Here is an 8,676-nt window from a genome sequence, read left to right on the forward strand (position 1 = left end):
TTGGATATGTGCCCCCTGTTTCAGGCAGCCTCAGAATGTTTCAGGCTGAAAGAGATAGACTCTCAAATGCCCCATCTAAGACACTGGGCCTTAGAGAAGCTTTTTATGACAGAAAAGTATTCAGAAATGTGTCATCTAATCAACAGTGGGTCAGACCTTCAAGTTCTGCCCTAGGAAGCCTCCGACTTTCCTCTTCTTCCCAAGGAGGCATCAGAGCTTCCCAGCCTGCCAAATGGAAGCTCTAAGGCAGCCCATCTCAAGAGGGTGGCCTGGGCCCTACTCTCATTTACCATGGCTTTTTCAATTCTTTTTTTTAATCTAAAAGTCACCCTTATGTTTTCCCACTCTGTGCCCCATATAAACAGCAGGAGTTTAATACTTTTTCTTCTCATCCACCATCTATCAAACTTACAACTTCTATTTCTAGCTGCCTCAGATACACATTGAAGCATCAGGTAAGTTCTTCTGACTAAAAGAATGCTAAGTATTCCCCCTTCTGATTAAGAGTAGCTCACAATTTGTAGTCAAAATGGCATGCTATAAAATGTGCTTCTCGTGGAGAATGACATGTGCTTCTTCTGACCACTGTATATCTAGGCCTACTTGAACTGACCTAGTTGGTGAAAAAATCAACTCCCTCCATTAAAGTTGCACTGAGTGCATCTTATTCTGATCTGATGACCTCATGACCTCCATCCAAATAACAGGACATGGATGTCTGAGGTCCTGATGCCTAAGAGTAGCCTGCAAAGTCATAAACCCAGGAGAATATATATATTTAAAAATATTTATATATTTATATATTATATAATTATATATGTATATATGCATTTATATGTATATATACATATGTATGTGTGTATATATATAGCACATATGTATACATATATATCTGTATATATACATATATACATATAAACATATATATATGTATATATATATACATATATATATATATATGTATATGTATATTAAAATTGGTCAGCAGAAATAAGAAACCATGCCATGTTCAAAATAGGCAGCTGATTTATCAGGAGACCTAGCTAAGTACTGCCTCTTAGCGTGTTGGAGATTGATTACACTGCTCCCTGGCCTGCATGATAGGAATGTTCTTGGTTCCCATGAAGACTGGATAAGGAAATGTTCAGGCCTTCTCTACTCTCCAACTTGACTCTTGATCTTCCCCTGACACAAGAGTCTTTGAAATTTCTGCTTTCCCCTACATGGTATGAGACTTTTGCCTCTAAAGATTGGTATCCTTAATAGTTTTGGGATATGTCAACATTCTCATTCTGTCCATGGGTTCTTCAAATTGTGTTTCTGACACAAAACCAGGAAAACACACACTTCCCCAAATCTCTGAATTGGAGCTCAAGTCATTCTCAAGGTTCTCAAGGGGTCCTCAGGCATACTCTGTCTTAACCAGGAGGCTAAATGCACTCCAGTCATTCTCAAGTAGGCTTCAGACCTACAGCTTAAGAACTACTGATCTTCCAAATTTCTGTATGGATCAAGGGGGCTTCTGACCTGTCCATTGTGAACCAGGGATACTCAGATCTTCCCCAATAGCCTAAGTGACCTTCATCTTAACTGTATAGGACCAATGTGCTTCACAACTTTCACCAGTAACTCAAGGGTGGTTCAGATGTACCCTCTCCACATCAAATGTGTCACAAATTCCCCAGTGTTCAAGGGAGCATTAACATACAATTCCTTTGAGAACCTGAAACCTCAGACATTCATTAATTGCTCAAATTGACCTCAGAGTTACCACTTCAGAACTAAGGTGTCCCATAAGTCCTCAATGACTTGAAGAGGTCCTAAGACCTATGACATAATAAGCAAAGGACTTCAGACCTTGACAAGAAGGCCACAGATACAGCCCTTTTATGATCAGCGTACAATAGAATTGATGAAGTCACAATGGGGCCTCAGATGGACCCTTCTAGAACAAGGACAATTTATGTCTCCAGCTAATAACTCCATCAAGTCATGCCCCCTCAGAAGTAAAATAAACCAAGACAACATGGGGCCTGATACCCAGTTGGAATATCTTCTGAAGAGGGCCTTAGCCTTATTTCCTCTAACCATAGTAGCCCCTGACATTAGGGTATGCCAACGGGGTCAGCTGACCTTGAATAAATATATTTTATTCTTCCTCTGTCTGCACTGGAGATGTCTGAGACATGCCCCTCTGATGAAGCAAGCTACAGAACTGACTTTGTCACTGAGGAGTGTATCTCAAACATTCAGGCTCGCCTGTAGTGTGACCTACAAGGATCCTTGTGACCAAGAATGCACAGGAGCTTCTCTCTTTGTTCAGGGCTGACTCAGGTTTACCACTCAACTAAGAGAGACCAGAAATTCTCCCTCAGATTTTATTGGGTAGGAAATGCACCTTTGACTGCCAAAAAAAAAAAAAAAAAAAAAAAAAAAAAAACCAGACAACCCTGGATTCAAGTCCCATGGTCACTGAATCAAAAGCTCAGCCTGGATCCAAGGCCATTTATATATAGGAAACACACCCAGGTACTTTGGCCCAACTTGTCAGAAGAAACCTCAGATCGATGTCAAGTCAACAATGGAGTCCTCAGAGATAAGAATTTTCTAGAGTTCTCTGAAGACGTGGAAGCTTGGAGTTTCTGGACCAACCTCCTCTACAGAAGGTAAACAGGGATACTCCCCTACTGTCCAACAGGGTCGAGGGCCTTTCTCCTTTTCAAAATGGTGGTATTTTTCTTCCTCTGATGATTGGGGCCTTCAAAGTCAGCCCTTTGACCCAATAGGCTCTCATAACAATCCCTACTGCTCAGGGGCCTGTGGGATATTTTACCTCTGACCAAGGAGCATTGCTCCCTTTGGTCAAAGTTCACAGAAATCAAGAGGAGAAAGCAAATCCTGGAAACTTATGCTACTTCCTTGAGTAAAGTCACATGACCTGTTGTGAAATCATCTGTCTAGCATAATTCTGGTTGGTTGGATATAATTCTTAGGAGGCAATCATGCTGAGGTGTGAACACATACCCACGGTGATCATGAATCATGGTAACTATATTTGGTCTCCTGCTGCTTCAGCTAAAGGTATGAATCTTCTAGACTGAAGAACAGTTCGAAGGTGAGTCAATGCTAAGACCTCATCAGCTAAGGTAAGCAATTTAATTTTTCCATAAAATATTATGGAATTTTTTATACTCGGATCATCTCTCCCATCACAAGGATATCCAGGACCTCCTTTCTTCCCAGGGGTATGCACTCCTTCTACCTTTGATTAAAGAGGCATCATATTTTCCCACTGAAGCAAAGGGAGCCTCAGATCATTCCAGTTTGTCAGACGTCTTAAACATTCATTTAGTTTGAGGAATCCCATACAACTTCCTGAACATCTCCGTGAGTTTTCATGTCAGTGATTTCTCTGCAGGCTCTGTAATCAGAAGAATTTGTGTTAAGTCCCTTTCAAATTGAAGGGTGTCTAGATCTCCCTTATTCCAAGACGATAGAACGTTTGCTTTTTCCTTGACAGTGTATGTCAAAGATTCTTCATTGCATCATTACTGAACCTACAAAACTGAGCTGAAAGGGAAATCTGGGAAACAATAGGAAAAATATCTGAGGCTCAGTCTACAGTATCAAGAAGCTGTGAACTATGGTTTCCCAAACTTCTCCTTCAGCTCAAGGAAAACTGTAGTTTCAGTAATGATGCAATGAAGAATCTTTGACATGCATACTTTGTCAATGAAGAAGCATACATTCTATCTTCTTGGAATAAGGGAATTCTAGACACCCTTAAATTTGAAAGGGACTTGATACACATTCTTCTGCTTACAGAGCTTACAGAGAAGCCACCGACATGAAAACTCACAGAGATGTTCAGAAGTTGTATGGGATTCCTCAACCTAAACGAATGTTTAAGCCTCCTTTGGACAAACTGGAATGATCTGAGGCTCCCTTTGCTTCAGTGGGAAAATATGATGCCCCCTTAATCAAAGGTAGAAGGAGTGAGTACCCCAGGGAAGAAAGGAGGTCCTGATATCCTTGTGACAGGAGCGATGATCAGAGTATAAAAATTCCCATAATATTTTGAGCAAGCATCCCCTGACAATGGTTTCCTCAGAGAATCCACTTCTAGTCATAGAATTCTCAGTACTATTTCTCTAGGAGGTCTTAATGTTTCCCTTCTGATCTGGATGACAAGTCATCCCCAAATGACTGAAGGGATGGCAGATCACTCTGAATGGATATCCTGGGACATAAAATGATATCCTTGAACCTGACAGTAAAAATCTGAGCCCTGATCTAACTTCTATCTTTAAGATTGACAGTTGAAATGGAGCAGGTCCATCTTTGTTGCCCCTGCCTGTGCTGCTGTTGAACAGCTTGTGGAGAACTTGGAGCCAGAGATTACCAACCAACTTGTAAGAAAAAAATTTCTCTGTTTCCTGGGAAGCAGGCCTCAGAGTCCCAGAGCACATGGGTATTCTGTACTGTGAGGACATTTGCACTTGATAAGGTATCTTCTGCACCTTCTTTCAATTCCCATGGTAACCTATTGCCTGAGTGATTATGTGACCTTTCTGCTCTTCCCTATCCTCCCAACATATTTTCTCTCTCAAAAGTGGGACCCATGACCTTCTCACATATGGTCAAAGTACTTTTTATAACTAACTGATCAGGCATAGTTCCAAAGGTGACTATTTCTGTAAACAAGGGACCCTAGTCCACTCTGGTTTGAGGTCCAATAGTCCAAGTTTAGAATCAGAGCATAGAACCTGTGCCATCTGACGACAGGCAAGTCCACAGAAACGTAATAACTTCCAACATTTCTGCCTAGATCTGGACAGCTGAACCAACTAGATGTAACCTAGCCAGCAACAGTCATCCAAACCCTTGGGAAAAAGAAATGAGTTTCTGCCTGCTCTCTCCTAGAATGAACACAAGCTATACAGATACAAAACTCTGAATTGGAAACTTATAATCGCTGCCAGAAAATTTCTCCACTGTATAAGGTACCCGGGGGCCTTTACAATTGACAGAAGTGTATATGGCACCTTCACTCTGCCTGAAGGAGATTCTGTCCTCCTTTTTCAACAGGGCCTCAGGGTTAATGTTAACTTACTCCTTCTCACTACAGTGAACAAAATGGCAGAACTCTCCTAGGACTAACATTGCCCTAGACCCCATTTGCCAAATGGGCCCTTAAACACCTATTATGCCTTACGTGGTCCTTACAAATTCCTATTCCTATAAAGTTGCTTTGAGTCTTTTCTCCTTAAAGGGCTGTCAGATCAAGGGAGCTTTATACCACTCATTCTCCATAAAAGAGCATCTAACATTCCCTGTCTGTCTTCCCAGTAGGATTTTGGGCCTATTGTTGACCTCCACCTGCCAAATAGATTTTAGACCTTCAATTTCTGCAAAGGGGGCCCTGGGAAATCAAAATCTATTCAACAGGGCTCTCAAAACTAGCCCCTGTGTAAAAGGGGTGTTTCAAACCTTCATCCTCTACACCAGGGGACTTCACGTCCACCTGTGCAACTAAAGAACCACCAGACCTTCTCTTCAGCCCATGCCTCACAAACACATCCATTAACGAAGTTTTCTTTAAAGCTAACCGCTCTGTCCAAGATGTCCTTACAACACATTTGCAACCAATGGTACCTCACATTTCTCTGCTTTTAGATCATAGGTTAGAAGATAGAAAGATGAAATCGGCTTTCATACCCTGTGCCTCAAAGTTGGTCATCAAAAATGCAGAACTGACCTTAATAGTCGCATATAATTAAAATGGTATAAAAGCAAAACAGAGGAGGGGGAATGGGATAGGGGGTTTTAGGGAGGGGAAATGGGGAGAGGGCATGACATCTGTATTGTAAGTAAAATATCCAACAAAATATTCTAAATTAAAAAATGCATGATGCCTATCATTTATTTGCAGATGTGTGTAGTTTGAACACAGACATGAGGAAACATCAATGCTTGTGGGAAGACTGAGGTGATCATTGCCTGGACTCTCAAAGATTTCACATAGGGTATGCATCTGGGGTGAGGCAATCAGAACATTCTTCCAGTGCACAATGTAGTCTAGACCTTCCCCTGCTGACCATGGGTGAACTGGATATTTCTGTTCTACAAAATATGACTGGGGACCTCTAGCTTATGAACCAAGACATTCAGGATTTCTCCTTTGCTGAAGGTTGTCTTAGAACTTCTCATTCTGAGAAGAGGTTCTCAGAACTCCTCTGTTGCCCAGTTACTTCACACACTTTTTGTTTTTTGAAGTGCCTGAGAGAACCTGGCCTCTGCCCTTCCCTTCACCAACAATGTGGCCTTGGATCTTGTCCACTTCTGCAAAGGGTGATGTGAGCCACTGTCTTTGACCAAAGGAAGCTCCCACGTTCCTTTTTTCCAAAGGTGACATTAGACATGCTCTTTTGAATAATAGTGTATCGTGCCTTGTATCTTCAAGCATTCTCTTATGTCTTTGAACTACCTCCAATGTATACACTATAATAAGAGAGAGCCAAGCCTTTCACCTTTCACCATGGTGGCTAAGGAAATATATTGTTTCACTCTAGTTTGAGGTCCCAGGTCCTATGTGGAGAATTATGGACTGGATCCTATGTTATGCTCCATAGCCTAATCACATTGCTGTTGCCCATACATGGACATGTTAAGACAAACTGAAGGAGGCAACCCAGCCAGGGACAGGCATCCAGGCTGTTTGAAAAAGGCTTGTCTTGTTGCCTGAACTCCCCCAGACCAAACACAAGTTGTGGAACCTCTACCAACTAAAGAAGAGTTAGAAGCTGAAGAGCAGTGCTGGGACCTTCCTTTACTGAATAAGGTAACAGGGGCATTCATGTCTAACAGGATGCTGCATGGTACTTACCCCCTCTCCTAGGGCTTTCTAACCCATCCATACCTTTGCACAACCAGGTCTCAAAGTTTTCTCTTTCTCATAAAGGCCCAAGCACTTTCTCTCTTCCCAAGTTACCTCAGTCCTTTGACTTTACTGAAGAGAATGTCAGACCTCCCTCCTACGACTAAACCTACTGCAGACCTTCCCCATTTGTCCAAGGTGGACTAAAGTACTCATTTAGAGGAAACACCCTCAAACTTTCTGTTTCTTTGAAAGCAGGACTAAGTCATTTGTCTTCTGGCTAAAGAGGCCCCAGGTAGAGTAAGCCTTGTGCCATCCCTTCTGTAGAAGCCAGAATCAAATCCACTCACATGCAGTCCAGTGTAGTGTAAAAGGAGGCTATGATTTCCTCCTTCAACCACAAGGACTATAGACATCCAGTTTCTGGCCAAGGGTGTATGTCTCATGAAACAATGATGACAGAGACCACAGGTTTGTCTCCTATGGCCAAGTGGGTCTCATTCATTCCATCTGTATTCATAGGAAATTCAGATGTAGTCTCTAGCTATGGGATACCCTATTTCATAGCTTCATTCCAAGGGCACCTTACACTTGACTTTAAACTCATCTTACGTTAGTGCCAATCTCTCTGAACAAATTGCCAGGCAAACACAATTGCAACCTCAGAATGGGACCCCACAAGTTTCTGGGTGTATGACAGAGGGTAGCAAATGGAAAGTGAAAACTAACAGATATGTGATCTATAGGTGGTTGTCAGAAATGCAATGTTCCTGTCTCTCATTTAAGGATACACACAGACCAATACCACTTCGAGGGAGCATCAGATTTCAGACCACCTCTCATCCTGATGGAAGAGCTTGCTGATTGCTTCTTGTACTCTTCCCAAAAGGATGTACAATAGATGGATAATGAAAGCTTGGAAGACTATTTGGACACAAATGATGTAGTACCATACTGTTCTCCCACTAGCCAAGGTAAGCTAGATTTTCCCCTTCTGCACAGTGAGGTGATTGGATCTTGCTATTTGGTTAAACATGGCCAGGCACTTTCTTTCTAAGCAAAGCAGTTCTGGATGACTCCAGATGTTCCATTTATGAATACAGACTACTCAAACTGCATCTATTTTCCAGGCATCTCATACCATCTCCTTTGGATGAAGGGTCATCAGCACTTGACTTGGAATAGGTGGCCTTCAGGCCTTTCTGCTCTTACAAATACTACCCTAAACCTTCCCCTTCTGTCCAAGGTCAGTAATAAAAATGACTGGAGTTCACTCCTGGGATCTCAGGATTTTCACTTTGCCTAAGGGGACCAAGATCAAAGGGTCCTCAAAGCATCCCCCACCTATATATGGGCCTCAAACATAACCCTCTGATGATGAACTTTAGATCATTTCCCTCTAACCATGGCCACTAAGAAAATACCTGTGTGACCACAGGGGCATCATTTAATTCTGCCCTGTGTTAACAGAGCCTGAAACTTCAGTCTTCTGTTTTTCATACCATCCTTCATGCTCTACCCATGTAGCTGATGACAAACTTCAAGAAGACTTAGAGACTGACAATCATGACTGATGAATAATGCTTAGATTGCTGCCTACCACAGTGTAACTGAGGATGCAAATCTTCTAAACTGTGAAGCAGTCCTACCTTCCCTACTCAAGGTAGGCGAGGACATTTTTTTATCCTTAAAGAGGTTTGGGACTTTAAGCAGACTCTAAGTATGCTTTAATCCTCTACTTCTGAACATCATTGCTTTAGACAACCAACTTCTGTCCATTATATATCAAATGCACCCTC

At 42.0% G+C, this 8,676-nt stretch overlaps 1 long non-coding RNA gene across 1 annotated transcript; it reads left to right on the forward strand.

Moving 5' to 3' along the window:
• The first annotated feature begins 6,310 nt into the window (after nucleotides 1-6,310).
• On the forward strand, nucleotides 6,311-8,123 carry LOC143433821 (uncharacterized). Its single transcript, XR_013070422.1, has 3 exons — nucleotides 6,311-6,841; nucleotides 7,664-7,851; nucleotides 8,008-8,123. It is a non-coding gene; the product is annotated as an uncharacterized LOC143433821 (long non-coding RNA).
• Nucleotides 8,124-8,676: the final 553 nt, after the last annotated feature.

This window comes from Arvicanthis niloticus, unplaced genomic scaffold, assembly GCF_011762505.2.
Source record: "Arvicanthis niloticus isolate mArvNil1 unplaced genomic scaffold, mArvNil1.pat.X pat_scaffold_854_arrow_ctg1, whole genome shotgun sequence".
NCBI lineage: Eukaryota > Metazoa > Chordata > Mammalia > Rodentia > Muridae > Arvicanthis > Arvicanthis niloticus.